This window comes from Hesperophylax consimilis, chromosome 9 (assembly GCF_061612785.1).
Source record: "Hesperophylax consimilis isolate HC1 chromosome 9, BYU_Hcon_1.0, whole genome shotgun sequence".
In the NCBI taxonomy this organism is placed as follows: Eukaryota; Metazoa; Arthropoda; class Insecta; order Trichoptera; family Limnephilidae; genus Hesperophylax; species Hesperophylax consimilis.
In genome coordinates, this window is record NC_142844.1 from 1,895,951 (window position 1) to 1,923,322 (window position 27,372).

Consider the following 27,372-nt stretch of genomic DNA (forward strand, 5'->3'; position numbering starts at 1 on the left):
GCGGCGGTGAAGCGATGTTCGTTAAATTTTCTTGCGATAAATTCCGCTACTCTGGTGAGTTGATGGGTCGTGGAGTGCCTCTTTCTGAAGCCGAACTGCTCGTCTGGCAACGTTTTGTTGTCGTCGTGGTGTGGTACAAGCCTGTTGAGTATAATTTGTTCAAATACCTTGCTCAGCGTAGATAATAGGCTAATCGGCCGGTAACTTGTCGGCTGCGTTCTATCTTTATTCGGCTTTGCGAAAGGCAGCACGGTCGCCGATTTCCAAATCTGGGGGAAATGCCCGGTCATGAGGCAGGCATTGAACAATTTTGTTGTGTAGATGATGGCTTTTTGAGGGAGATGTTTGAGTAAAATGTTATGAATTTGATCGCTTCCCGGCGCCTTGTTTGTTCTCAATCGCCTGATTGTGACTGCAATCTCGCTTGGCGTAGCAAAGTGAATATCTTCAGCGTTTGTTTGCTCTGCTTCCCTCAAGTCTCGTAGAGAGTCTTCTACGATCCGGTCTGTAGCCGGGTCGGAAAGGCCGTCTGTAGCGGCGTAGGCTCTCTCGAACCCGTCGGCGAGTGTTTCAGCTTTTTCTTGTAGCGAAAGCGCCGTCCCGGGGCCGTTCAATTTCTGTAGCGGGGGGATTGTGAAGTCTTTATGTCGCAGCGCGCTTGCCATTTTCCATAGGGAATTATCCTTCGGCGTGAGTGATGCGACTTTTTTGTCCCAAAGTTCGCGCTTGAGTTCTGCGATTTCGGTCTTGATTTCCCTCTGCAGGCAGTTATACGCTGTCTTGAAATATTCGTCGCGTGTGCGGTGAAACATGCGTCGCAGGCGATTTTTCTCCTTGATGAGCGATAGAACGTACTCGGGAAGCTTGATCGTGTATGGGTGTATTTCTTTGAGAGGAATGTGTGTATCTTGTGCTGTTTGAAGAATCTCTGTGAGAGTGCTTGTAGCTGCGTCGATTTCTTGTGGCGTGCGCAGAGTTCCCGAAGTGAGATGAATTCGTTCGTTGACTTCTTTTTTGAATCCTTCCCAGTTCGCATCCTTGTAATTGCGCTGTTTTCTGGGGGTCCTTGAAGTTGTGCCGCCTATAGTAAAGCTCACGGGCAGGTGGTCCGAAGACAGTTCGTCTAGTGTGCGCAGTGGAGATATTGTCTTGACATTTTTCTCGAGTACTATGTCCAGTGTACTCGGATATCTAGATCGTTGCGAGTAGTACGTAGGTCTGTCGGGCGCCATTATCGAATAGGTATTTGTCTGCATGTGTGTAAAGAGCGTATTTCCGTTCGCATTTCCTCTGTAGTTATTCCAATAGTTGTGTTTGGCGTTCAAGTCGCCTCCCATCACAACAATCGGTCCCAGATTGAGCAATTTATTGAGATCTTCTCTCACTAGGTTACTTTGGGTGCAGTATACGGAGATGATGGTATGCGCTCTACCCTCTATGGTGACTTCGATAATCGTGGCTTCAGCGTGCTTCAACTTCGGAGTAGGTATTCTTGTGGACGTCATAGATTGCCGAACGAATATTGCGGTTCCTCCGCCTGATCTTCCTTGTCGATCGTCACGATAAATCTCGAAACCTTGCACTCTCAGCGGTACGCTTGGATTCAAGTGAGATTCTGATAGGAGAATAATGTCGGTGTGTAATTCGTTTGCCAAAGCGAGCAGTTCGTCTGTCTTGTTGCGCACGCTAAATGCGTTCCATACGAGGACTTTCACCGTCTCGGTATTAGGCATCGAGGGTGTCTAGGAGCTCTATCAGGATGACGAGCATGTCTGCTCTTGTTGCGCAGCGGGCGAGCTGTGATCGCATCCTCAGGAGGCCTTGGAGTAGGGCCATCAAGTCCAGGTTATCTTCAGAAGAGGTGGGCGCGCGCACGGGCTCCTGCTGTGGGCGGGGTTGTGGGGGCGGCGCGGTCTCGCGCTGCTCTTGGGCGGGGGCGGTGCCTCCGGCTACGTTGGCCCATGTGCGTCCATCCGTCCTCGGCTGAGGAGGTGGCCTGCTCGGGTTCTGTTCTGCCGGCGGTCGTTGGGCCCTTCTGGCAGGTCGCTGCTGTATTGAGGCGACGTATGCTACCCGCTTGGGGCAGCCTCTGTAGTTGGCGGGATGCGGGCCTGAGCAGTTGCAGCATGCGGTGGGCTCATCTCTCGTCTTCTTGGGGCATTCTGCCGAAGCATGCTCCAGTAAGCATTTTACGCACCTTGCTGTGTGCGAGCAGTTTCGGGACCCATGCCCGAAGTCTTGGCACCTGTAGCACTGGGTGCCGTGCTGTAAATGGTTGCTCCTGTGCTTCTGGAGGCGAATGCGGCAGTGGCACAGGTATTTGACGGCCGCGCGCAGCTGTCCCATGTTAACTTCCTTGTTGAAGTGTGCTAAGTATAAGGGATACTCGATTGAGGCTGTCATCTTGACCACCTTCACAGCTGGGAATCCCTGCGACTCCAGATCCGCCGCGATGTCTTCCACTTCGACGAGCGGCAGGCCCTTGATGACGGCCTTTTTCATCTTTTCTGCTTCGGCTGTGAATGTATGGAAGCCGCGAGCCTCCGCCCGCAGTCCATTGGTGAGGGCGCGATGGTCCTCCATCGTGCGCACGAAGATGTTGGCCGTGCCGCCCCTGTTATACCTGAAAGTAAAATGCTTACCAGCCCCCAGATGTCCTTGCACCGCAGCTGTGATCTGCGCGTGTGTCATGTTCCCCAGGGTCATCACGACCGGGGGAACGCGGTCTCTCCTGCCGGTACCTGCGGGAGAGAAATTATTATTAGTATTGGCACGCTTTATACGCGGCGCGCCGGCGCCTTCGCTTACCTCGGGCAACTCATCAAATCGGTTGCCACACTGGAGCGGTTGTGGTCCCCGTGGGGACATGGGCCTCTTCACGGGGTTGGACGGCCTCGTCCAGCCTCCATCCTGGGGGGCAGCCGTCTCCATCGGCTGCTGCGGTCTCGGGGGCGCCACGTATGCCGACGCTGGGCCTATCGGGGGGCGCGTGGGGGCAGGACTGGGTCCTGCTGCCCAAGAGGGGCCTGCTGCGGGCTCCGTCATCTCGGTGGCGTCGGGCGTCGTGGAAGCCGTGGTGGTGGATGGTCTCCGGGTCCTTGGGTCCTCGGGGCGGGGCTGTGGTGCGGGGACCGTATAGCGCACGGTCCCGGTCTTCTTACGCAGCGCGATTTGATGAGCGCCGGGCGGTACCACGACCGGGGAGTCCTCGTGGTCTTCAGGTAGCATCCTCGTCGGGAACATCTTGACATGCGGAAGTCTGTGTCTCCTCTTAAAAAGAGAGCACGTCTCGGGTGCTTGCGGGCGGTTTGTAGGGGCCAGCGTGGATTTTTATGTTGAGTAATACTTTGCGTGAAGAAGTGTTGCCTTGAGAAAGGCAGTTGGGGGGCGCGAGCGCCTGCTCAGTGGGCCGGCGGGATTCCTCCGGCCGGCAAAAGTAGCGGGGCCTGGCTGAGTACACAAGCCAGACAAAAACGATTCTGTGGTTGTGTCACAAACCACAAAAACTCTCCTATCAATCAATCTCCATCTATCCATCTATCTCAATCTCTGTTATCATCGATAGAAGCGATCTGGCGACCGCCAACCGCCGACTAATACCGCATCGCGCATCGCAAGCGGGAAATCAGCATTATCTCTGATTATCCATAGCTCCCACGTTCAATCATATAATTATTGCAAATATTGCACTACACTGCAGTATTGTTTTTGATTCCGACGTGCGATCTAAAGCGCAGCATCGCTGTGACATTGCGGGAGGAAGCTCGAACGTATGTTATTAGTTGCTGCGAATTTATGAGCGTGTAATTCAAATCTCATTTGATTGTATCACGTGTGTGAGATATTGAAGATCGAACAATAATTTTATTTGTTAATATTCTGTTTACAAACAAAGGAGTATATTTATGTATTTCTGAAATAAGCATTGCCAAATTCATGATTATAAGGATATTTTATCAAATGTTTCCGAAGCTTCAAATTTCAAAATCCAAAATAAGATTTTATTAGTTAAAAATTCTACATAAGAGGCTGTTATTGCTTTACTATTCATATATTTATTTCATTGAAAATGAGGTTTTGTATCTTGTAATATATCTTCTCAATTTGAAACACATTTTACATATTGTATGGGTATATAATAGTAGGTTCTTAAGAATTTATTATGTAACTCAACTACTCGTATGTTAAGTAAGTTACATATCATATCATAATATATATGTATATACTTTTTCACCATTTCAATATTGTATTAATTACAGGACTTCATTTTTTGCATGTTTTTTTTTTTTTTGTTTTTTACACATGTTCTTAATTTCTATTTTCTTTTATATGGTGTTTTACACCATCATAAGGGCTGTTTATTACTTACACAATTCTAATATAGACATATTTTCAACTTGAAATATACTTTAAAAATACCCATAAGTATTTATCGTGAACCTCATTTTTATCGTTGGTTAGTTACTTATATTTTTTTATTCATTTTTTTTTGGAAGTTAAATACTATAACAGAATCTCGTTTTGTTTTGTTATTTACACATGTTCTTAACTTCTATTTACCATCCATTGCTGTTCTAATTCTAATTTAGATTCATGTTATACATATTTTTGTCTTACATATACGATAAGTTATATTATGTAAAAGCCGAATGACGTTAATGACACAAATAAGGGATTGTATTATTATGTTGCACGTTTACGTTTACTCATTGTTCTGGTGTTTTATTTGTAGATTTTTATGTTATCTAGATTGGAAAACCTGCTTTTATATCTAACTTTACTATTCATTTCAGTATTTTTCACGTTTTAGTTTTATACACATTTTTGACAAATTTCATGTTTACAAGGCTGCATAAACTAGTGAATTGAACATTTATCACCGAAGACATAATTTTGAAATTTTGTGTGGATAATAATGGAAAATTTTATGGTATGAAATGAAACGTTTTTTATTCAAAGCTTCTATTATAAGATAAAATAAGAAAGTAATTTGTCCTTACTAGAGTAAAGTTGGTTAATTCACAACAAGTCTGGTTTTATACACAAATTATCCAAAGGAGTTTTGTGTAAGAACCTACGGTGAATTAGTTGTAAATATAATATAATAAGTACAAACATGATTAAACCTTATTTAAAAAAAAGATTACTTGCGAGATAAAAAAAATCATTATCGATTTGATGTAAAGAAATCAGGGAAATTTTTGCCGGTAAATGGAAGCATATCTGCTGAATACAAGACAAAATAAGATAAAAAATATTAATATTATAGGTATAACTTATTATCCTTTTGGCGATATCCACTTACTCTGCAAATTGGTTATGCTACCTACTCTCTAACCTCTACCTAGGTTAACGGAATAAAAATTCGTTTATTCCGTTAACCTATACACCAATTTAACTTTATTATTGGACTAAAATATGAAGACGAATAAACGACTGAAGATGAACTAAGACATGAGACGTAAAAATCCATTTCTTTTGACTTAACCTACTTTATAATAAAAAGCATTCTTTTTCTCTGATATTAATAAAGGTAATTGCCATGACCTTTTTGACTTTGTTTTCTCGAATGACCTACCTTATTACCTCTGAGAAAGCTGGACGAGCAGTTGTCGGGTAAGCCAAATACACTACTTATTCGAGTATGATCTCTAAACTGGTTGTAATTGACATTGACGAGGGTAGCTGGCGTAAAGGGTGCAACATAAATAATATTACCCGGGAAACTGCTGCCCGCTCGCTTTTGTAAAAACACAACCAAGTTTGAATTTACTTACGAGTACCTTCGAGAGAGGTAAACAAATAATAAGAAGTACTGCCTCAGGGAATTGGACAAAACAAAAGCTGTGTATGAGAATTATGATTTTAATAAAATATTGTAGTTTACTCGGCAAATTTTATTTTTTTAAATTATGTGAATAAAATGAAATTATAAGTTTGTAAATGTATTATAAGTTTGTACAGCGCCCTTGAGGTGATTTTGCACAAAAACGGCGCTATACAAGTCATCCAATTATTATTATCATTATTATTATCAAGTATGACCGTACATGCATACAATTATTAATATGCGTCCAAAAAAATAAATAACAAATAAACTAAGGAGTACGTGAGTTAAACGTTGGAAGGTATAGAGAAAAGACTTTTTTTTAAAAGCTAATAAATAATACAATTTAATAACAATCAAATAGGTCTGAAATTAGTTGCCTTTTGAATCTCAGAAAAATATTAACCCCAAATATATAATAAGTTATTATAATGATGGTAATAATATATATATATATATATATTTTTTTTATTTTTTTTATTTTTATGTGACACCTCACAAGAGTGTCCCTGCCTGTGCAGTGTACAGACAGGGGAACTATGTCACCACCCGGTTGGGCGGCATTGTGAGGCGGAATAAGGTAGGGGCTGTAGGAAGGGATTTGTTAATGCGGGCCTTGAAGAGGCTCGGATTATAGGAGGAAGGAAAACAGATGCCGGTAGCTCGTTCCACATACGAGCCGACTTACACAAAAACGAGTCGTAAAAACGGCCCGTTGTCATGAAGCCAACGTCAACCGTGAACGGGTGTTCAGTTCGTGTCCGTCGAGTTTCGCGCACGTGCACCGTTGCATCAGGAATCAATGCTGCTAGCTCCTTGGAGCAGGCTCCATTGAAATACCTGTAGAACAGACACAGCATACCTACATTGCGTCTATGCATTAGAGAAAGCAATCGGTCTGTTAACAACGGATTGTCAATCAGACGGATCGCTCTCCTTTGCACAGATTCAAGCAGGTTTATCAAGTATTTTGGGGCACCAGCCCAAAGGTGGCTCCCAAATTCAATAGTTGGGCGGACTTGAGACTTGTACAGGGTCAGCAGCTGGTCACTGTTGAAGAATCTCCTAGCCCTGTACAAGACGCCCAAATTTTTGGAGGCCTGATTAAAATTTATTGATAAACATAAAGTAAGATCAATACACAAAGTTTGTTAAAATAATACTCCAACACAGGCTAGCCTAGTGAGGCGGTATTTGAGAAACCTCAACTAACTGTACTTTTATTTTCTTTTTTACCTTCATCATATTATTTTTGTAATTTAATTTTATAACCTTAAAAAAAGTTACAAATCAAAGTACAATATACATCAAAATATGCATTTTTAGTTGTAATGTGCAAACTTTTTTAAATAAAGATATTTATTATTACAATAATTTTATGAAATATCAATCAATCTTCGGTTTTTGAAACCGTTTACTTTATGAGAAGCGTAACTTGCGCCTAAGGGTTAATGTCAACATCATCAATAATTGCGGAACATATTTTCGGACAAACGAATTAATACAAAGTGAAAATATTTTTACGCAAGCAGCTATTTTGCTTTCTGAAGGCATTTTCAGTATTTCTTCTGTGGGTGAAACAGCTATTACGCATGTATTGTGTTGGTGATATAATTGGACTATACACAAAACAGTTACCTAACTAGATACCGACTACTTTACTAATATAAAAAAAGTAATGTTTTATGTTAATACAATCAGAAGGCTGCGAGTTCAATTCCTGTAGGCGGCATGTATTTTTTCTCGATATTTTTTTAAATGTATAGAGGTGTTTCTGGCTTATAATTATTGAGTAAAAATATTACGTTACCATACTTCCTGTTAATACTTACCACTAATAAAGATATCGAAAGTTATCTCAAGTGCATCAAAATAAACAAAAAATGAATTGAGCTATTATAAGTGAGCGATGCAAGGGTTGAGCTTTTTAAAAAGCTCGCTCCGTCAGCCCGTAAAGCCGGCCAGATAGTGTTGCATCGCATCAGTAATTACCCTAAGTGGCCGGGGCTATTTGTCTTCCGAACCTACAAACAAAAACTTCCGCAGTCTGATGCTCTCTTAATGGGGTGTCCTGAGCTAGGCAGAACGTGATGATCTCAGAATCTAAACTTGCGGAGGCCTGCTAGGATGAGTTTTATTTTCTTTGACAGATAACCATGTTGATTTACTCAATTGTAATTATGTGAGTTGTCAGCTTTCTAAACTCAACTTATTTTGCAAATACCTGACTTAAAGGAGACTGCTTTCTGGTGTGTACTAAATTTTATAGAAAAATAAAAACCTCACACAAAATACAAAAGATTAAAAATACTCATCCACATTGAAAAATCTCCTGATAAAAGATACATGACGCCAACGGGACTTGAACCCGTGTCCTTTCGATTTCCGGTCGACAGCTCTGACCACTGAGCTATAGATGGTCACAGATGTCGACGAGATTTTTCAATGTGGATGAGTGTTTCAGGCTAATAATTATTGCTTATAAAATAATTGTTACCCTTTGTGCTATGCATAAAAAATCTTGTCTTAAACATTAGTTTACCAACAAAATAATAATTAAAAAAACCTTACTAATGTTTTGAATATAGTAGAATAATGGAATCTTATTCTCTCCAATAATAAAATTTATTGAACAGGTTTGGGCACCGCCGCCCTGGGAACCACATATTGGGTAACCAACACTCCAAGTGGTTCACTATGTTCGGTGATTTAGCAGGGGTGCCCGGGTTCATCGGGTGAGGTGTATTCAGGGTACGCCTGCCCATCATCTGCGTGGCGGGCCAGATCGATATAGGCTGGTTTGGGGAGGCCCTTTGACCTTTCCAACTGATCTCTCGACCCATCGTCTTGCGCCGCGATATGAGGGAAATATTCACATGTCCGTCACTTCTGGATACACTGATCCTTAGATTCATGCCCAACCCTTATACCTTTTACCTTTCCAGAGTTCCTCTCCTTTATTTCCTTAAGAAAGTCACTCCACACAGCATCCCAAAAGATGAAAAAGGCCCTGTTGGAAATTATTTTCCTCAAAACCTCCTGTGTGGGGTTAATGCAAACAAAATATATTTACGGTTTTCCATGTGGTACGAGCTTTTTGATGAAACTCAATTATTGTCTAATGGATTAAAAATGTACTTTTTTTATTTATTTAATGAGACAAGAACCTTAATTCAAAATACCGTTTCATCATGCTTAGTACTGACCGAGCTCAGAAAGATTGATTGTGTTTAGGTAGCTCTGGTTTTTATAATTTTGAGTTCTGATTAGGGGAGAAAATAATTAATATTTATGGAGTTAAAATTAAAAACTTATATAAGGTCTATATTGCATACAGGTATGAGACGAAAGCATCGAACGTGAGGGATTATAAAAATACTAATTTGACTTGAGAAGTTTTGGAATGAGTCAGAAAGAGTTAAGTGTGTATAAGTGGTCGGACTTGCTCAAGCATCCTTCTCTCATCTCAAAACTCAGATAGTATATACGCTAGGCTTAGTATCATCCATTGACATTTATATTATATGTATATCACTAGTACTAAATTAATAGTTGTTCGTTATCAAAGAGTAATCAATTAATCCTTCAATCTCATAATAAGATAACAGATCAAATATACAAATTTACTGATCTCGGTTGAATATATGAATGTGTAAGACAAAATGGAAGTAGATATTGGTTACGTATAGCAGTGTAATTTATTATAATATGTTGTTTTCTTATTCATGAATGATTGAAAGCTGTAGTAAGCTGGCGAGGCAAAAGATAAATCAAAAATAAGTTGGCAAGAATATTCAATAAAGATGGTCAAAAAAACGTTAGCCAGAGAAATTAAATGAATGGGTTTCGTAGATTATATAGTGAATGAATACGCATGGCATACAAAGACTAAATGTTTGAATGAAGTATGTTAATTAGTAAATGTGAATTCATTCTCCACCACTGAGACTAAAATAATATAGTAGACTTGTTTTCTGAAGTAATCAACATATTCAAACAAACTTATTTAGATTAGGGGTAACAAGAGTGAATGTTTTCCAAATCGATTCGGATTGAAGTGAAAGCAAATAACTTGGTAAGTGAGATCATCTGATCTCGCTTAACTTTTTCTGTCTGCAAATCGAAAGATTGCCAAAATAGAACTCTAGAAATGTAAGTAGAAAATCTACAAAATAGTGTAAATAGCATAATTTAACAAATATATATGTTGAAGAACGATTTGAGAGGTGCAGAAAAGCTCTTGATTAATCAGTACAAATTCATATACATGTAAATCATACCTAAACGCGAGAAGTGTCGAATATGAGTTACTGTGCACATTTTTTATATTCTTTCTATGTAAATACAATATAAAACCTTGTCCCTTTTTTTCCGTTTCTGAATCATTTCCTTTGTTATGTATTATGAACCTTCATTATATTATTATAATTTAAAACTGAATGCCGTTTTTTCTTCTTTATTATATACACACTTCTATACAAAGATATACCGTGTAAAATGTTCTATTTTTTGTTATCTAAACATAAAATCATTTTTTAGCAAACTTTAAAAATCTTGTAAAAAGGCGTTGATAATTCATTGAATAAATAAATAAAATTAAAATAAATGGACAACTTTATGTTGAAATGAGTATATTTTTAATATGCTGTAAAAGGCAGGCCATTTTTTTGTATTTCTTGGGCATTAACTATGTAACAATTTCTACACATTTTTGTTTTATTGAGTTTTATTTTTCTTAAGATTGCTAGCTAATGACACGGTTGTGTCGAAACCGGTAACAAAGTAAACGAAATTTAAGTAACAAATGTACATTGAAAAATGAAAATCAATAAAACAAAAATTAATGATTACCTTCTCAATATAAGGGTTTTCATTGTTTAATTTTTGGCCTCTGCCAAAATGTTCCTAGTTAATAGTCACACAGTGAAAAGAACCTAAATAGATAATACAACAACAATAAATATATTTATTAAAAGGATAGACATAACATTTTGGCAATAAACATTATTACTGGGAACTTTTTAACCGGGTACATTTTAACTGGGACCATTGTAACCTAGAACATAATTACCTAGAATCATATCATTGATCACACTCTATAATTCAAATCGATTATAAAACAAATAAATTAATATCCGTTTAGCGTAATAAAATGAGATACATTAATTAAATGTTACTTGTATTCTGAAAACGGTATAAATTCTTCGAGACCATTGAACAATTAAGAATCATAAATAATGATCTGATTAAGAGCAGACCGCTCCAGTCGGCAAAACTGATTTCTCGAAATAATTACCCTGTTCGCAATTAGGTTTCGGATCCAATGCCGGCATTGTCAGCGATAGTCCGATAGCCCGACACAGTGATACCATAAATCGGTCGCTACTGTTGAGGGGGGAGGGAAGTTAGCTAGGGTGGCCCGGGTGGGTTAGGTTGGGCCGGGCACTGCGCTAGAACCTTGCCACTCTCACTAATTAGTCTCTTTCGTTGGTAGTAAAGTTAATCTTCATTACTCCTACAGCCTGTCCCTTGTATATATTGATACGGGGACAAAACATCTGCTTACCGGATCATTTATCTTGTTTTTGCCGTCGGACATGCCATCGTTCATAATCGAAAATCCAGGGGAAAAAATCAATTTGCTGCTGCTGCTGCGAAGGCGGAAATTCCCCGATAAACAACTCGCTGCGCCCCGGATAAATCAACTCAATTTAATAGAAAATAACAGTTTCCTAAAGAAGAACCATTCATCAGGAACATTAATAGTGACGTGAAAATATTTCTTCATTACGAAAAATGTCATGAGAAGAATTTAATTATTTTTGTTCAAAGTGTTGACACTGATCAAAATATAACGGTTTTACAAACGAGTGGAAAGCAAAATCATCTAAATAAATGTCTATGCAAATGTACTTAAAATTTAATAATTAATAACATAAAAAATCTGTTTAGGGTAATTTATTGGTATTATCCATTGTACATATTATACAAGAATTTGTAAAAGTCTGCCCTTCCAACCACAAGCAAACGCTTCCATATGTAAAATACTGATATAAAAGCATTTCATACGTATACAGCGCCTTTGATTTTTAAAATGAAAAAAATAATAAAAATACCGTTGAAACAGCAAAACTCTATTTTTTGGCAAACAGTCCTATATAAGATGATTAAATTTCAGAGAATTCCGCCGACGATATGTATTATTTTCGCAAGTCGCGAGTCTGTATTTACACCACATATTATGCTCAGCGGAAAACGGAAATATGAGAGCATTATGAGTCGTTTAATTACTTGCCCGGCAGCTTCACTTGTTACAACCGGAAGTTAGTTTCAGAGATTGCTACGTAGAGTCGTAGCAGAGAGCTTCGTAGCAACGTAGCGCTGCCAGTGAAAGCAAGCTACGTTGCATTGTAGCATGCACCGTAGCACTGTGGAACGTCCCGCTACAGCAATGGCGGTGCTTGGGACTTAAAGTACTATAGTAGCATTAGAGCATAACGTACTAAAGAAGCCTGAAAATTAGTCAGCAAGTACCTACATAATTTTATGTAATTGCTTTTTTATTTTTAATTTGTCGGTTTAAAAAGAATTTAATGATCCTTTTTTAAAAAAAACCTTCATTTACTTGAATTTGAAGGGTTATTTAGTACATCAATTACAAGTTTACAATTGAAAATTAAAATGATAATTGATTCAACCTCAAGTTAAAAATTAGTAGAATTGACAAAGTATAGACGAACCCATGATAGACAATCTGCAACATCTCCCTCTTTATCACAAACGGCAGACATAACAGAAAAAAATAATTGCGACTGAGTTCCTATTAGCAGGACAGCACAAAATATGAAAATAATATGATTCAGTCAGTAATTATGAAGTCATTAAAACTCAGTTTGTCTAATAAAAAATAACGTGCGTCCAAACATACCTTACGTATCGCGTCCGGCTTTGACCTTTCCGCGTACTGTCCGCCATAAGCTTCCATGGCTTCTCTTAAGTCCCACTAATTGTCTCACCCGCACCCCCGCAGTCTCCTGGCACCCTGGTACAATCCCGTCCGCAGTCACCTCCCAGTAGATACCTCCCGGTGCCTCCCATTTCCTCCCTTCACAACCCATCACCTCCCATCACCACCCATCACAGCCCGTCCCACCCATCTGACCATCACCATTAATCCCTGAGCCAGGAGTCTTACAGTATCTCACGAAACCGCGTCATCTGTCAGACGGGATAGCAGGTGAATTTGCCTCTAAGTTATTATGCGAGTCGGATTAATAAAATCAAAGAGCGGATTTTGAGTGAACCATTTTGCCAGCCACATTTGAAAAGCCATTCAGTGCGGTTGTGATCAGGATTAAGACTTCTTGGTCTACCCTCATTCCATATCAAAGATAATTTCATTACTCAAGGATTTAATAGGAATCCGAGAAATGTCTTTTTGGAATCACTTCTACTATAGGAGTAGTATTTACGGGATCTATGAGACAAATTTCTTTGTGTTGGTAATATTGCATTGATGAATAACTTCGTGGATTTTTTGTGAAGATTGATTTATAAATGGACACACTTATTAATAATAAAATATCTTTTTTTAACATTACTACTGTTACCATTGTGGGAGTCTTTTGATTCCAGCAAAGAAACTATGAGTGAAAAAATCAGGTAGCTTCGAGGTGAAGAAGTCGCCAAATCTATTTGTAAGAACAGCCTTGTTATTGAAGGAGATTTTTATAAGATTCTTGTAATATATATTAGTAACACGGAAGAAGATGAATAATCGTATTTGTAATTGACTGAACTAAGTGTCGTCGTGTTTAAACTCAACCGGTCTGCATTTCGTTTATCTGAAAATTTGTTTTGCACGTTCTGTTTTTGTTTCAAAATGGTGGCCGTTTAAACGCGCAATTGTGAAAAGTCTGATGGCGTTTAAACTTCAATCACACAATAATTGATGGAGAATTTTTTCTCTAATTTCCTTTAATTAATTGGTTTCCACTATGGAGTTAAAATTCTATAATAACTGTTCTTTAGAAATGCTTTAAATAAAAACGAAATAAACAAAACTGTTATATACATCTTGTTATTCTCGAATTGAATATGTAATTATCTGCTTTATCTAAGTACATAACTTACCTTACTATAATTTAAAAAAATACTATGTAAGACTTGTAATAACCCATAATGCCTTTGATTGAAATTTTCCAAAGTTTTGACGTACCGAATGTATAACAGATATATACTAAAAATATCCATTAAAAACTATACAATAATAATAATAATACGTAATCTTCTTCTAGATTGCGTATCCATCAAATACATTCCAAGTTGTAAAACCACATTTGGACAAAAATACTACATTTATTTTGCACAGCCTTTAACAGCCTTCTCCAAAATATAAAACTAATAGAAAAGTTGAACAAAATTCAATAATTGTGCCCTGTGGTAAGGACGACTAAGAAATACTATAATAAAATAAATCCTTATTCTGAATTTTTTAAATGATAAACTAATCTTTAAACGGTTTTTATGCATAGCACAAAGGATAACAAATTATAATAAGCATCAATTTGCATAGATATTTTAGGCATTTAATGATGCTAATAATAATTGTTTAACCATTCTGGAAGACTGCGAAACATCACCCATAATTATGGATTTAAATAATAATTTTCCAATAATCGTTAAGACTGCGAAAACGAAATAAATATTCACAGTTTGGGTAAACTAAGGAGAATACTAGCGCCATCATTAAAACATTTTCTGTTTACGGATTTCTTTTGGAAGCTTTCGCATTCTCGAGTGAATTCCTGGGAAATAATTTAAGAGAAAAATATTTGGAGTGTCAAGTGAATTTGCGAATCAAACGGGGATAAAATATTTTTCAAATATCATTCATGCCAACAAGTAAAAGTATTCTCAGATGATTTTGTTTTCTTTTGTATTAACTTGAGCAATATAAGAATTGATAAAAAAGTGATATGTTTCATAAGAATCTTCAAACGAAGACTGAAAGCATAATCACTCGGTTATGATTTTTTTAACGGCATTAATTAGTATAGAAAAATACAATAAAAACAATGCATTTTTATGTGATTCCACGCCAGAGTTCTAACTGTTAACAGACCCAATGGTCTGGAGCCGCTGTGCCATGTGCCAATGCCAACCATCAATTAGGTTATATTGTGAAGCTGAAAGTAGTGATGTGGTGAAGGAAATAAGATGGGGAAGAGTAGGGTTGGAAAGTACCTGACTATTCAGATCTGGTCACCAAACACTGATAAAGTCAAGCAAGTTTTCAATTCTGAATGGTGGTCTTTCACCAGGGCGTTACTGAGAGCATCTACAATATAACATTTTGGTTTCATTTTTCGAGTAATTAGCGAGTATTTCAAAACATGAATATTGAAAAAATACTTTACATTGACATAAAAAAATTTAAAAATGAAGATTTTATGATTTCGTTACGCCACAGCTCGCCGTTAGAGAGTTTAATCTGATTCATAGTGCTGTCTAGTGTGTAGTAAGATTACCAGTAATCTTGATCAAATCAAACAATTATATTCAGTTTCATGTTTCCAAATAATTTTGTAGATATCTCTATTAATTTGTCATAATACTATAGGTCGTGTTAGTAACCAATTATTTGAACAACCGCATGCCCCTAAATAAATAACACCAAAACCATGCTTGTGCAAACCTGTAAATATGACGATAAACGAATTTTACAAATACGTCACAAAATCAATTAATTTTATGAACCGGCTTATATTATGGAACACGAATAGAACCGATGAGAAAATTATTTTTTTTCAAATAATTGATACTTTTGACATTTTTAATTTTCAAGAACTTTATATGAATTTAACAAGTACCTACGAGTTGTTGAATAAAGTGTGTAACAGGAAAGCAGATGAAACAAATTCAATTTTTCTTTTTGGAGTTGGAAGCTTTTGCTAGACTTAAATTTTTATATTAAAAAGTAGTTTTGTAGTATGTAAATGACATATGAAAATTTATTCTAAGAATTTAATCTGTCTTAGTATGCTTTACCGGTAAACCAAGTTTGTCCCGCTAGGCGCGGATGTTTTAGACGTAAGTAATGTTTCCTAAACTAATTTCAACTACATGATAATAATTGCATAATTAATTTTAATGCTAAAGTATGGCCAGACCTGGAACGAAACTGCCAACGGCATAACTTCATTGTGGGGTGATGTGTAAGCTCGATAGACTGTAAAATCCGATGAAAATGCAATTAAAATCATCCGAATTTGTGAAAGCGGACATTGCACCGGACGGTTTAGGCCAAATATGTAGTACGTTTATTTTAAGTTATTAAATTTATTACATAATGCGATATGCAATACGAGTTTTGGTCCAGCGAGCATGTAATGCGTATCACAAGAACTTAAAGCTTCAAACACATGTTATATAACAGCTTTAATCATTAGACCACGACATAAAAAAGCCTTTTCACTTACTCACTCCAAAAATACAGAGCTTTAATGCTTTGCTACTTTTGAAAATATATTATTTGCGACTTGAGAGCTACCTGGAATAATATTTATAACAACATAGCATTTATATAGCGCAGTTTAGTAAACAAACACAATGTTAGTAACAAACATAACGTAGTAGAACACAACGTTAGTAAATAAATCATTAGACTCATCAGCAAAAAGACTCTCTGAAATAACAATCTGAAGAATGAACTGTATTTATGGTTTGTTGTTTTTAGTTCAGTGCCTTTTGTCGCTTGATGGGGAGAATGGTTGTCAATGTGAGACACATACACGAAAAGTTATAAACGAAATTTTGAAGAGAAAAGGTTCGTAGCGTGAAACCTTTGTTCCTTTTGCTGTTGTGGCTATTTTTCCTTGTAAATTAGGTACAGTGGCGGGGCCTAATTCTGGGCAGTGCGGGCAAATTAAAACTCAAATGCTCCCAACGCGGCATTAATTAGTTTCGTCAGCGGATCCGGCATAATTTGTTTAAATGACATATTTTATGATACTTCGTTAGTGAGAAAACGTTTGAATGCGGAAAGTGCCTAGCGCCATTAGTGGGATGCCTTTATGGCATTTTTCAAAATGAGTGATTCTACCCATAATTAACGCGATGGCAGGTTAATTTGAATATATTTTTCAAACTTTTTCACGACAAATTTAAGACAGTTCAATGGGAGTCGGGTTTTTAGGCAAATTTGTTACAATTAATCAATAATCACAACGTACTTATTACAAAAATACCATCAAGAAGATCATTATTGTTTAAAACCCATTTGAGAACACATATTTTTGTTACTTACTGGTCTTAATTAATTTAAAATCTATGTTACTTTTCAAACAACAAGAACCATTTTCAGGTGCCTTATCTTAACAAAAGTTTGTTATTATCATCGGGGATGATATACTAGGTAGCGAAAAAAATATCGTTCTATCGGAAAATGCATTACATGCTTTCATTTTTGCAAATGGAGTCTTACGTCATTACGACTTTGACATAAACAGAAAAATAATTCGCGTGTACAAAAGATCAACCGCTATACTAGTATACTCCTCAAGAATGCGGAATAATTCATATTATTTACAAACGAAGTGACTGCCTTAGAAAATCAAGTGAGAAATTTCGTCGCAACTTATGTGTATCCTACTAAGCGAGTCATCAGGAGAAGTGTCTTTTTTCCACTTCTTCATAAATCTTTTATCGGTTATTAGATGGGTAATATGTATTTGTCACATATTACCCATCAAGATGTGAATAAAATAGGCAATATTAATGATCCCTGTGTAAGCAACAGATCATCGTTTACGCTAACATAAACATCCATTTGACTGTATAATGTGACGCCTTACTTTTAAAGCGTTTGATTGCGTAGAGGTTTGAGGTTTCTCCAAGCAAATCCAAGATATCCAAAGATAACATATAGATAAAAAAAGCGAGGATTATGAAACAACAGCCAAGTGAAAATCTAAGTCGAGGAAAGCGATAAATAAAACGCCAGCGAGCTAAATGTCAATATTCATTTGGCAAATGCCATTCACGCAGCGGTAACGCGATGTCGGTTCGGAAAATCGTACCGCCGAAACGAGAAGGGATATACGCCGACGCCCGTGACAGGCAGGGACGCCGAACTCGGAGCGTTGCGAAATCCTGAGACATGTCTATTTGCGAAAAAATGTCAAATGGATTGAGCGACGTGCCTGATTCAATACCGCCTTGAATATTTGTTATTTAATGGAAATATCTTAATCTCGCAGTGTGATGCTGCGGGGGGATTGTTCCGTTGATAATCTCCGAGACAAGTTTGGCACACACTTTGGTTTATTAATTGGGTCTGCGTAGCGCTTGTACATCTTTTATATTGATTGGGTTGAGGGTATTTATAACAGTCAAGATCTAACTTATATTTCAACCCCTTCGGGCTCTTAGAAGGTATTTTTTAAAGGCACACGGAGAAAACTTACTGATACAGAATATAGCTAATTTATCAAAAATTTGTTCAAATTATTCGTATTCCGGATGAAAAAAAGACTGCAGGCCTTTAACTAATGAATTGACATGTTTCCTAACAAACAACCAGAAGAACACAAATGTTTTGTGGAAATTTGGCATTATATTTATGAGGATAAACGCAGCGGCATAAATACATATTCTGATATATTCTGAATGTACTAATAGTTTGTTATGAAATATCCTGCCATCACGTTTTTCACAGGGTTTTAATAAATAAGCAATACTTATTTTTGTCCGTTAATGGAACGTGATGCATTATACTGACGGAAGGTCAATTTACTTTGGATTTTTTCGTTGATTACTTGATCCCTCAGTTGGTTAAGGGGCTCATAATACCATAACTAAAGAAAAATTATATTATATTTAACGAAACAACATTTCTACTAATGACACTAAACTATAATATGATCTTGTATCATTAAATCCTTGAAATATTTATTCTATATTGAAAATATGATATTAAAATTCAATTAATTTAATAGTAACTATAGATTGCCTTCTTGAATTGTAATACTTTAATTTAAAAAGGCTGCAAGTTTCTCAAAACACCTATCGGAACTAAACTAAAGTTAGTCATGTAACATATATTAGTTTATGTTAATTAATACGCTATCCGTTGTTCGATAGCCGACATCCATATTTAACAGATATTGTTTTACCGCCGAAAACACATTGAATCACACGTGTGCTCGGAATGATTTTTCCCGGGTGAGCCATTCACCGCCAATAATAACACACGTGTCAGAACACAGAACATTTCTAGGACCCGGAACAATGTTGGAATCCAGAACATTAACCCGGCGGCTGACTTATTCAGTTGGCCTCGCGCGTAGCAGGCCTTACATCAAAACTTTACCCGTGTTTGGGATGAAGTCTGATAGTAAACTTTTGAAATAATTAATACCGTCCTTACTCTTACGAAAAACAATTAATTCAATACCATTTTATAGAGTTTAAAAAAGCTCAAAAACATTTATGATTTGTTGTACGTATAACTTTTTCAAATTCAACTTTGACAAATTCTTTCTTTGGAATTCTAAAATAACTTCTGCGTTTATTTCTTCTATCCATTTATGTTGTATTGTCTTTAATCTAATGTTGTCTTTCCCGAAATGAATTTTGTAAACTCACTGCGAATAATACATTAAAAATTTGTTATCATTATTTTAATTTAATTAATTTATTATCTTTTAATAAATAAATATTTTTAAAAATTTGCAACAGAGTGGAAGATACTACCAGTATCGCCCTGGTGTAAGACCACCATTCAGAATTGAAACGTTGCTTCAAATGGCTTTAGCCGTGTTTAGTGACTAGATCTGAATAGCCAGGTACTTCCCCACCTTCCTCTTTCCCTTCCCCACTTACCTTCAGCCTCACAACATCCCCCAATCGGGGATGCCATAGTCTCACTGGCTCCAGACGGGAGCAGTTCGGACTCTTGTGAGGTTATTTACTATAAAAAATAATAAAAAATCATTCAAATTACGTATTTGTAATCAATGAAAGTTTACCAATAACTTCTAAAGTGTAATAAAAGTACATACCACCAAGTACCCATATTGATTTTGATCTTATATTGATGGGATTTTATTTTTTTCAGCTTGAAAAGTTCTTATATTTACGGGACTGCGAAATCTGCAAGAGTAACCCGCACGAAGCTCAATTTCAAAGTAATCTCTTTCCGTCAATATCGCGTTAGAGGCGACACGCTTTTGAGGAATTGTGGTGAGTTTAATGAACTTTTAAACTAGTATACTCTTTTTAATTTAGCAAATACCTATTTTTTTAAATTTCTGCTAATGCGTTCCATTATGCGACTCAAGGAAAGTAGAGGGTTACCTCTATTACCTACTTTTGTCACTTTTTAATTTTTATTGCGAAATGTAAGGCGCCGACACATCAATTTTCTGTAAGTGTGTTAAGCCTTCTGCGATAACATCCCTACGTGTGGATAGTTTCTTATATTCTTTGAATCTGAAAGTTGCAAATGCCCATTTTTCGTCTGTGATTACTAGGAAAAAGTTACGTAGCGAGATTAAGATATGATGTAAGAAAAAACACCAATAAACTTTATTACTGACAAATATTTCTTAATTGAAACGTTGCTTGAAATTGCATTAACCGTGTTTTGTGACCAGATCTGAATAAGCAGGTACTGCCCACCTTCCTTCCTCCTATCTCCTCCGCCCCGCCACTACCTTCAGCCTCACAATATACCTCAATTGAGGATGCCATAGTCTCACTAGCTCCAGACGGTTGGGAATAGTTAGGATTCTAGAGCGGTATTCACATTTAAAAAAAAATAATTTAGCAAAGTTTATTAAAGCAGTCATCTTTATCCGATTCCGCCACTTTTCTCTAATTTCTGAATCATTCCTGAAACCTGGCAGAGCCGTCGCGTCGTACCGAGAGTTTTACATTAAAATCACTCAGTTATGAAACGAATCGAGATTACCTTATCGGAAATGCGAATGGCAAACTGCGGTTGGTTTAATAATAATAATAGATTTCATAATGGAGACATTGTCCCAACCGGCTTAGCTTCGGTAAGAAAGGCTTGCGACTAACACAATAGTCGTTATGAAGCTCAGATTCGAATATAATGTTTTTCTTATTATTTATTTTAGCTTCACCCATTAAGGGTGAACTTGGCCATACAAAGTAAACATTTTTACAAAAAAAAAACTAGTTACGTTTTGTTAAAACATACTACAGTTACATGAAATGAACAAACTTATAAACAAATACAGCAAATTAGTGTAGATAAATATACAGATGATTATACAAAATAATAGGTATACCTAATTTTATTTATTTATTGAAACGCCATAAAATTACTTTTACAATAGAGTGATTACAGAACAAGTAATGTGTACACAAAAATACTATTGCAAGTGATACAGTTGTTAATAGAAGTGCAGTTAATCAATACATAATTAAGAGAAATATCTTCTAGTGTAGTAATAGTTGAATGAATACTAGGTTTGTACAAGACCTGACATAAATCGAGGTATGAGGTGTTTATGATAATGAATAGTAAATGAATATAAAATAAATTCTATAAAGGCCTAGAATGTTATAATAACAGAGAATATTTTATTTGAATATTAATATGTATAAAAAAGTGAATTTTTAACATGTATAATCTAGCAAAATATTACAATAGAGTAATTAGTAGTGAGTTTATTGTTGCCTTCAAAATTAATTTTCCTTGGAATAGCTGGGCAAGTATCGCAATTTGGCTTTAGTAAAACAGGGGTTTCAACGATTTTATGATACTTTTGGATGAGGAATAATATTTTTTAATAAAATTGTTTTTTTTCCCGATTATGCACCGGTGCCAAAGGGATTAATAATGCTAATTCCCTAACAGTAGAACAAGTATGGCATTTCCACATGACGCCTGTAATCTAAAATCTAGTCTTTCAAAGGGCCACCCATTTCTGCACAGCATTGAGTCAAGATTTTCAAATTATTTTGGCGCCCCAGATCATAGGTGACTACTAATTCAAGTAACTTGCGATTGGTACAGGGTCAGCAGTTGTACACTACACATTACAGTTGTGTATTATCATGTATTTCATATAAGCGTGATTCGTTTTTTAGATTTTTTTTTGATTGGCGTGTCATTGTAATAAGTTTATAAATGGTATTTAAAAGTCACGCCTCTCCGAAAGGTGACTTTGACCAATATTTTTTTTGATCCCCCAACACATTGTGTACATCTATATCTCGATGGTTTAGACATGTGCAATAAATTTTCAAAAACAAATGAATTTAGAAACAAAAAGTTATTTAGTTTCAAAGTGTTAAATTCGGATATGCAGTCGATCGCAGTCGAACGAAATAGAATCGATTTTTATTTTTATTTTTTATTTATATTACACGCCCATAGTGGCTTTTACAAAACATATAACAAAAGCTAACATTAATATTTATTTAAGAGGTATGTTATTATAACCTTCTTCTAACTAAATTCCGTGCAATTGAACACATCAACTACTTCTGAGAAAACAAGTTTTGTAGGTAATAGGCATTAAAATCGCTTGACAAACGGAGTCTAGAAACGATCGATTTCAGGCACAAAACTGGTTTTTATTTATTATGTAAATAATTTTATAATAAAACAAAAAAGTTAATCAAGTAAAACTGTCACAGATAATCTTAGCTATGATACTATTTTTTTAAGTTGTTTCCTGTACGCGTTCATAAATTTCTATTGAAAAAATGTTTTTTTTAGTAGTTTACATTTATATTTTTTTGAGTAATTTATTTTTTTATTTGTATTCTACTCAAGCGAAACGATAAGAAAACCTTCAATTTATCAAAAACATATTTTTTGGTATTCATAATGGTATTCATAATAATTCGTTATAAAGACTAATCAAAATAGTGATTTAGCCTTAAGCTTTGCCTTAACATAAACAGTACTGATCTGGTGGTAGTAGGTAATTACAAAATTATACAAATATTAACCTATGTACAATAATAATGGGCGTTTTTTTTATTTTGAATAACACTTCTTTCGAAAATTACTTACATTAAAAAAGAAACAAAATCATGCTATAGACAAACTTATAAACAAATCAGTCAAGAAAAAATATACAGACGATTATAGAATACTGTATTAACATAAACAGTTTTATAAATACTCAATTAGGGGTATCGCTGATTTATAATATATAATTATTTATGATTTATATTATAATGTTTATGAACCCACCGAAACCATGATAAATTTGATAGTATATATTTTTTTCAAAAAATAATGTTTCATTATTTACAGAAAATATGTTACGATGCACATAGCAATCATTTCACATAATTCTTTATTTAAGGTGTGCCACCATACCAGATCTAGGCTTATGTGCATGGGGGATAATGAGCTATTCTGATAAAGGAAAGTCATTTTCATCATAAGTTTTTTTTTTTTAAAAGAAAGACAAACATTCCCGGGTTACGAATAACCCAACAATGTTTGAAAATCTCCTACTACCACCACAGAAAGCCGAAAATGTTGCTTGTGTTGTGATGGAGGACTTAGCCAGCCGAGGAATTAGCCAGCGAACACGCGACGCTCGGGTGAGACCCAAGCGCTATGCCCACTCAACCACTGACCGGTAGAAGTGACAGAGCTTTAAATATGCCAATAAAAAATACGTCAGCTGTTTAACAATAACTGGGTTTTCAGAATTTAACGAGCATTTAATTGATACGTACCATAATTTTGTTATGGTGGTCTAAACATTCTTAATGACTGCAATAAAAAATGCACTGAATAAATAAAAAATTGACAGCAGTCCAAGCAATGCATACAAAAATAAAATAGGAACACGCCTTAATAATTTAAAATCATTAATATTAAATAAAACAACAAATATGTACCTAAGTTTAAACAAATTATAACTAACCGACATTCGAGTCGCGACAGTCCAATTTTAAAGTTTTTGACATTTTCGCTATGTAACTCACACCTTTCCCCCACCCCTCTGCCCGCCTATCTCTGATGCTGTCTCTCTCTTTCTCTTATAGGCTTTCACTTTTGTTTATTTTGTAATTTTCTTCTATACTGTAATATGGTTTATATGTTGAAGTAGGATGAGATCAACCGATACCGGTAGAACTGAATAACTCAATAAAGTGGTTTTAAACAAAGAAATTTTTTAATTTGAAAATGATTTATCTCTGGTGTCATTTTGTAATGAAACTATAAAGTAATTTATTACATATATTTATAGCTATAATAAACAATCATTTAAAAAAAATCGAACTCAAATATATTTTGGATAAGTCATTAAAAATTGATACTGGTCGAACATATTTCCTGTAAATCATATTGCTTAATTAATGTTGTAGCGATTAAGAGCTAGTGTTGCATACTAATTGGACATTAATTTGTAAATTTAAAAAAGTAGGGGTTGATGTTCCTTTTATTCCACAGATTAAAAACTTATTTTTTGATAAATTTACGTACAACCGTGCGGTTGATACGGGGTCTTTATTTTTAACAATGTGTCGTTACGTTTTACCGACATCAAACACGCGTTTTATAACGTTAAAAGGATTATTTTTTACGTAATAAGGCGATTGTCTACAACAAGGTTGTCAATACCATTTAAAAAAAATAGGTAATAGATTTTGTTTTTTTTTAAATGCCACCAAAGCTTTATGGAATCCAATTGTTATATTTTTACTAGCTATTTTATTTTTATTTTCATAAAAAAAAATCATTCATATTTTATTACACTTTTTTTAAATTCATAGGTACGGAAAAAAAACAACCCTCCTGAAAGGGGGCTGTTTTAGTTGGAGCTTAACGTGTTTAAGTTATACCTGAGTTTCTCACCAATCGGGATCAATATTAACTTCTAAAATTTAATCCTTAAGAAAAAAAATTCTGTTTTTCTTTTGCAGCCGATGGACTACTTTGTATTCTTAAGTATGTTTGAAATATATTGAAGAAGTGATAAGAGCAATCTTGGGAGGCGAATGCAGGCAAGACAAGGACAAGTTGGAGGAAAAGATTAATTTACGAATAATCACAAAAAGCAGGATTCATAAAACAAGTTAAATGATTCACGACGACGTATTTAAAAGAAAAATATTAAGGATCAAGGTAAGCGAAATACTAGTTAAAACGAATTACGCTTAAAGAATTTTGTAAATTAGGGAAGCTCGATGTATGCACAATTAATAAAACTAAGTCAGGGAAACAAACATGGGTTGGACAATGGACATGTGCAGCGATATAACTGAAAATGGAGTATTTAAAAAATTTGACACCTAAAAACTGATCTTAGTTGATATTGGGACTGAATCAAATTGGTACTTCTAAAATCTAAATTGTGAGAATTGTCTAAGTGGTGTACGAATACATCTACGTCTACTTGTAGATATATCAGGATAAAGTTGGATGACAAAACTCTCTGTATACCTACCGAATTGAATTGCATGATGATTATTTCAAAAACTGGAATCTCTTTAAATTTTAAAATTTCATGAAAAGGTATAGAGAAATATAATATTATTTTTAGTACCTACATAACGGATTGGTTCTAGTTATTATTACTACAAATTCACATTGAGTTTATACATAATAATACGTGTATCGAGAAAACGCAGAACAAGAACGCAAGAACGCAGTCGCACATCGCACGGAACGTACACGTCTCTACATCGCGCCAAATTTTTTAAAATTACTACGCGTTTTAGAGCTTAAATATGAGTGATTCCTTGCTCCATGAATTAAGGAGCATTGTGCTTCAGCAAAGCAAAATGATTAATGAACTATTGACTCGTGTGAAATGCGTGGAGGCAATTTTGAATCGGCAAGTGTCAAACGTGAATTCTGTGAACAACGGCGAAGATACAAAACTACCTACAACACCTGAGTCTACCGTCCGCCACAGAGCGGGCGCTACAGCCAACGCCACGGCCCCCCCGCCGCACGCAGCCCCCCGCAATGCTCCCGCTGACCCGCCGACCGACGCAGTGACCAAAGAACGTATACGGACTAGAGCGGCTACCAAAATAATTCAAAGCCAACTCGCGGCTACCTCTGCAAGTGGCGCCTTCGCAAAGGAAACGGAATTATCGGAATTAGAGTTGAATCCAGCTACAGAGCTCGAATCGGAATCAGCTCTTTCTAATAAAAAAGAATGGGTGGTTATCAAACGCAAAAAACGTCAACAGACAGCGAGGAACCTGATCGTCGGTAACTCTCAGATCACCTCCAATTTGAAAGTAGTTCCAAGGATCAAGAATATAATTATATCTAGGATTGAAAAGGATACTACAGTGGATCACATACGTGAGCATTTAGAGGTGAATAAAATTACGGGTTGTGAAATTCAAAAATTCGTCGCACACTCTCAGGAATACGCTGCATTCCGAATCGGAATAAAGGAGGAATTGTATGAAAAGCTCCTGCAGGAAGACTTGTGGCCACGAGGAGTGCCGGTACGACACTACAGGTACTTTAAACCGCGAGAAACTACTGCGACGCCGCAAACTGCATCTCACCAAGATAAGGAACCGAGCGCCCGGAAGTGACTAGATGGCGATGATGATGTCACTCATTCGTCTCTCTACTACCAGAATGCCCGTGGACTCAGGTCGAAATCGCAGGACTTCCTAATGAGCGTGCTAGGGCAAGAGACCGACATCATTGTAATTACAGAAACCTGGCTGAACAGTAGTGTATATAATGCACAGCTGTTTGATGAGCGCTATGAAGTACACAGAAGAGACCGTCACACAGGACAGACAAGAGGAGGAGGAGTACTGGTCGCCTTGCGGCGGAATAACGATGGACCTCGTGCCGAGAGACTTCAACATCTCGAGACTGACGGAGAAAATATGTGGCTGAAAATTAATTTAAATGGATTGAAAATATACACATGTATTGTTTACATTCCACCGGCATCACCTGTTGAAAGGTATACTAGCCTATTTGAAAATATTATCTCAAATCACAAATTACTAAATAACAAAAAAAAAATGCTAATAGGTGATTTTAATTTCTACTCGTGTTTAAATTTCAAAAACACTACTTCTGAATTTTCGTATGTATTGGATTTGTTTCAAATGTCAAACAAAAACTTTGTATTAAATTCGAAAGGACGTTCATTAGACTTAATTGTGAGTAACTTTGATTTGAATGTGTGCAAGTCTATTTCTTCGCTTGTTAGCGAAGATCCTTACCATCCATCACTGGACGTAGAGTTTCTTTATATGAAAAAAAAATGTAAAAATGAACCAGTTAATGATAATAATAAATTTATGAGTAAAATGCGCGGGTGGAAATTCGAAAATGGCAATTTTAAACAGATTTATAATCACTTACAATCGCACGATTGGCAACTTTTGTTGAATTTTGATAACGTTAATTTAGCCGTAGACTATTTTTATTCTACTATTTATAGTTACTTCGATATGTGCTTCAAAAGGAAACGCATTCCGAAGAATGAAAGAAAGTATCCTCAATGGTTTTCCAATGAAATTATTAGTGATATAAAGCGAAAGTT

At 36.2% G+C, this 27,372-nt stretch overlaps 1 protein-coding gene across 3 annotated transcripts in view; it reads right to left on the bottom strand.

The window, feature by feature from the left end:
• The window catches only part of LOC149420780 (CUGBP Elav-like family member 2), an 864,914-nt gene that overhangs the window by 457,889 nt on the left and 379,653 nt on the right, over positions 1-27,372 (bottom strand). The gene's annotated exons all lie outside the window — the stretch shown is intronic.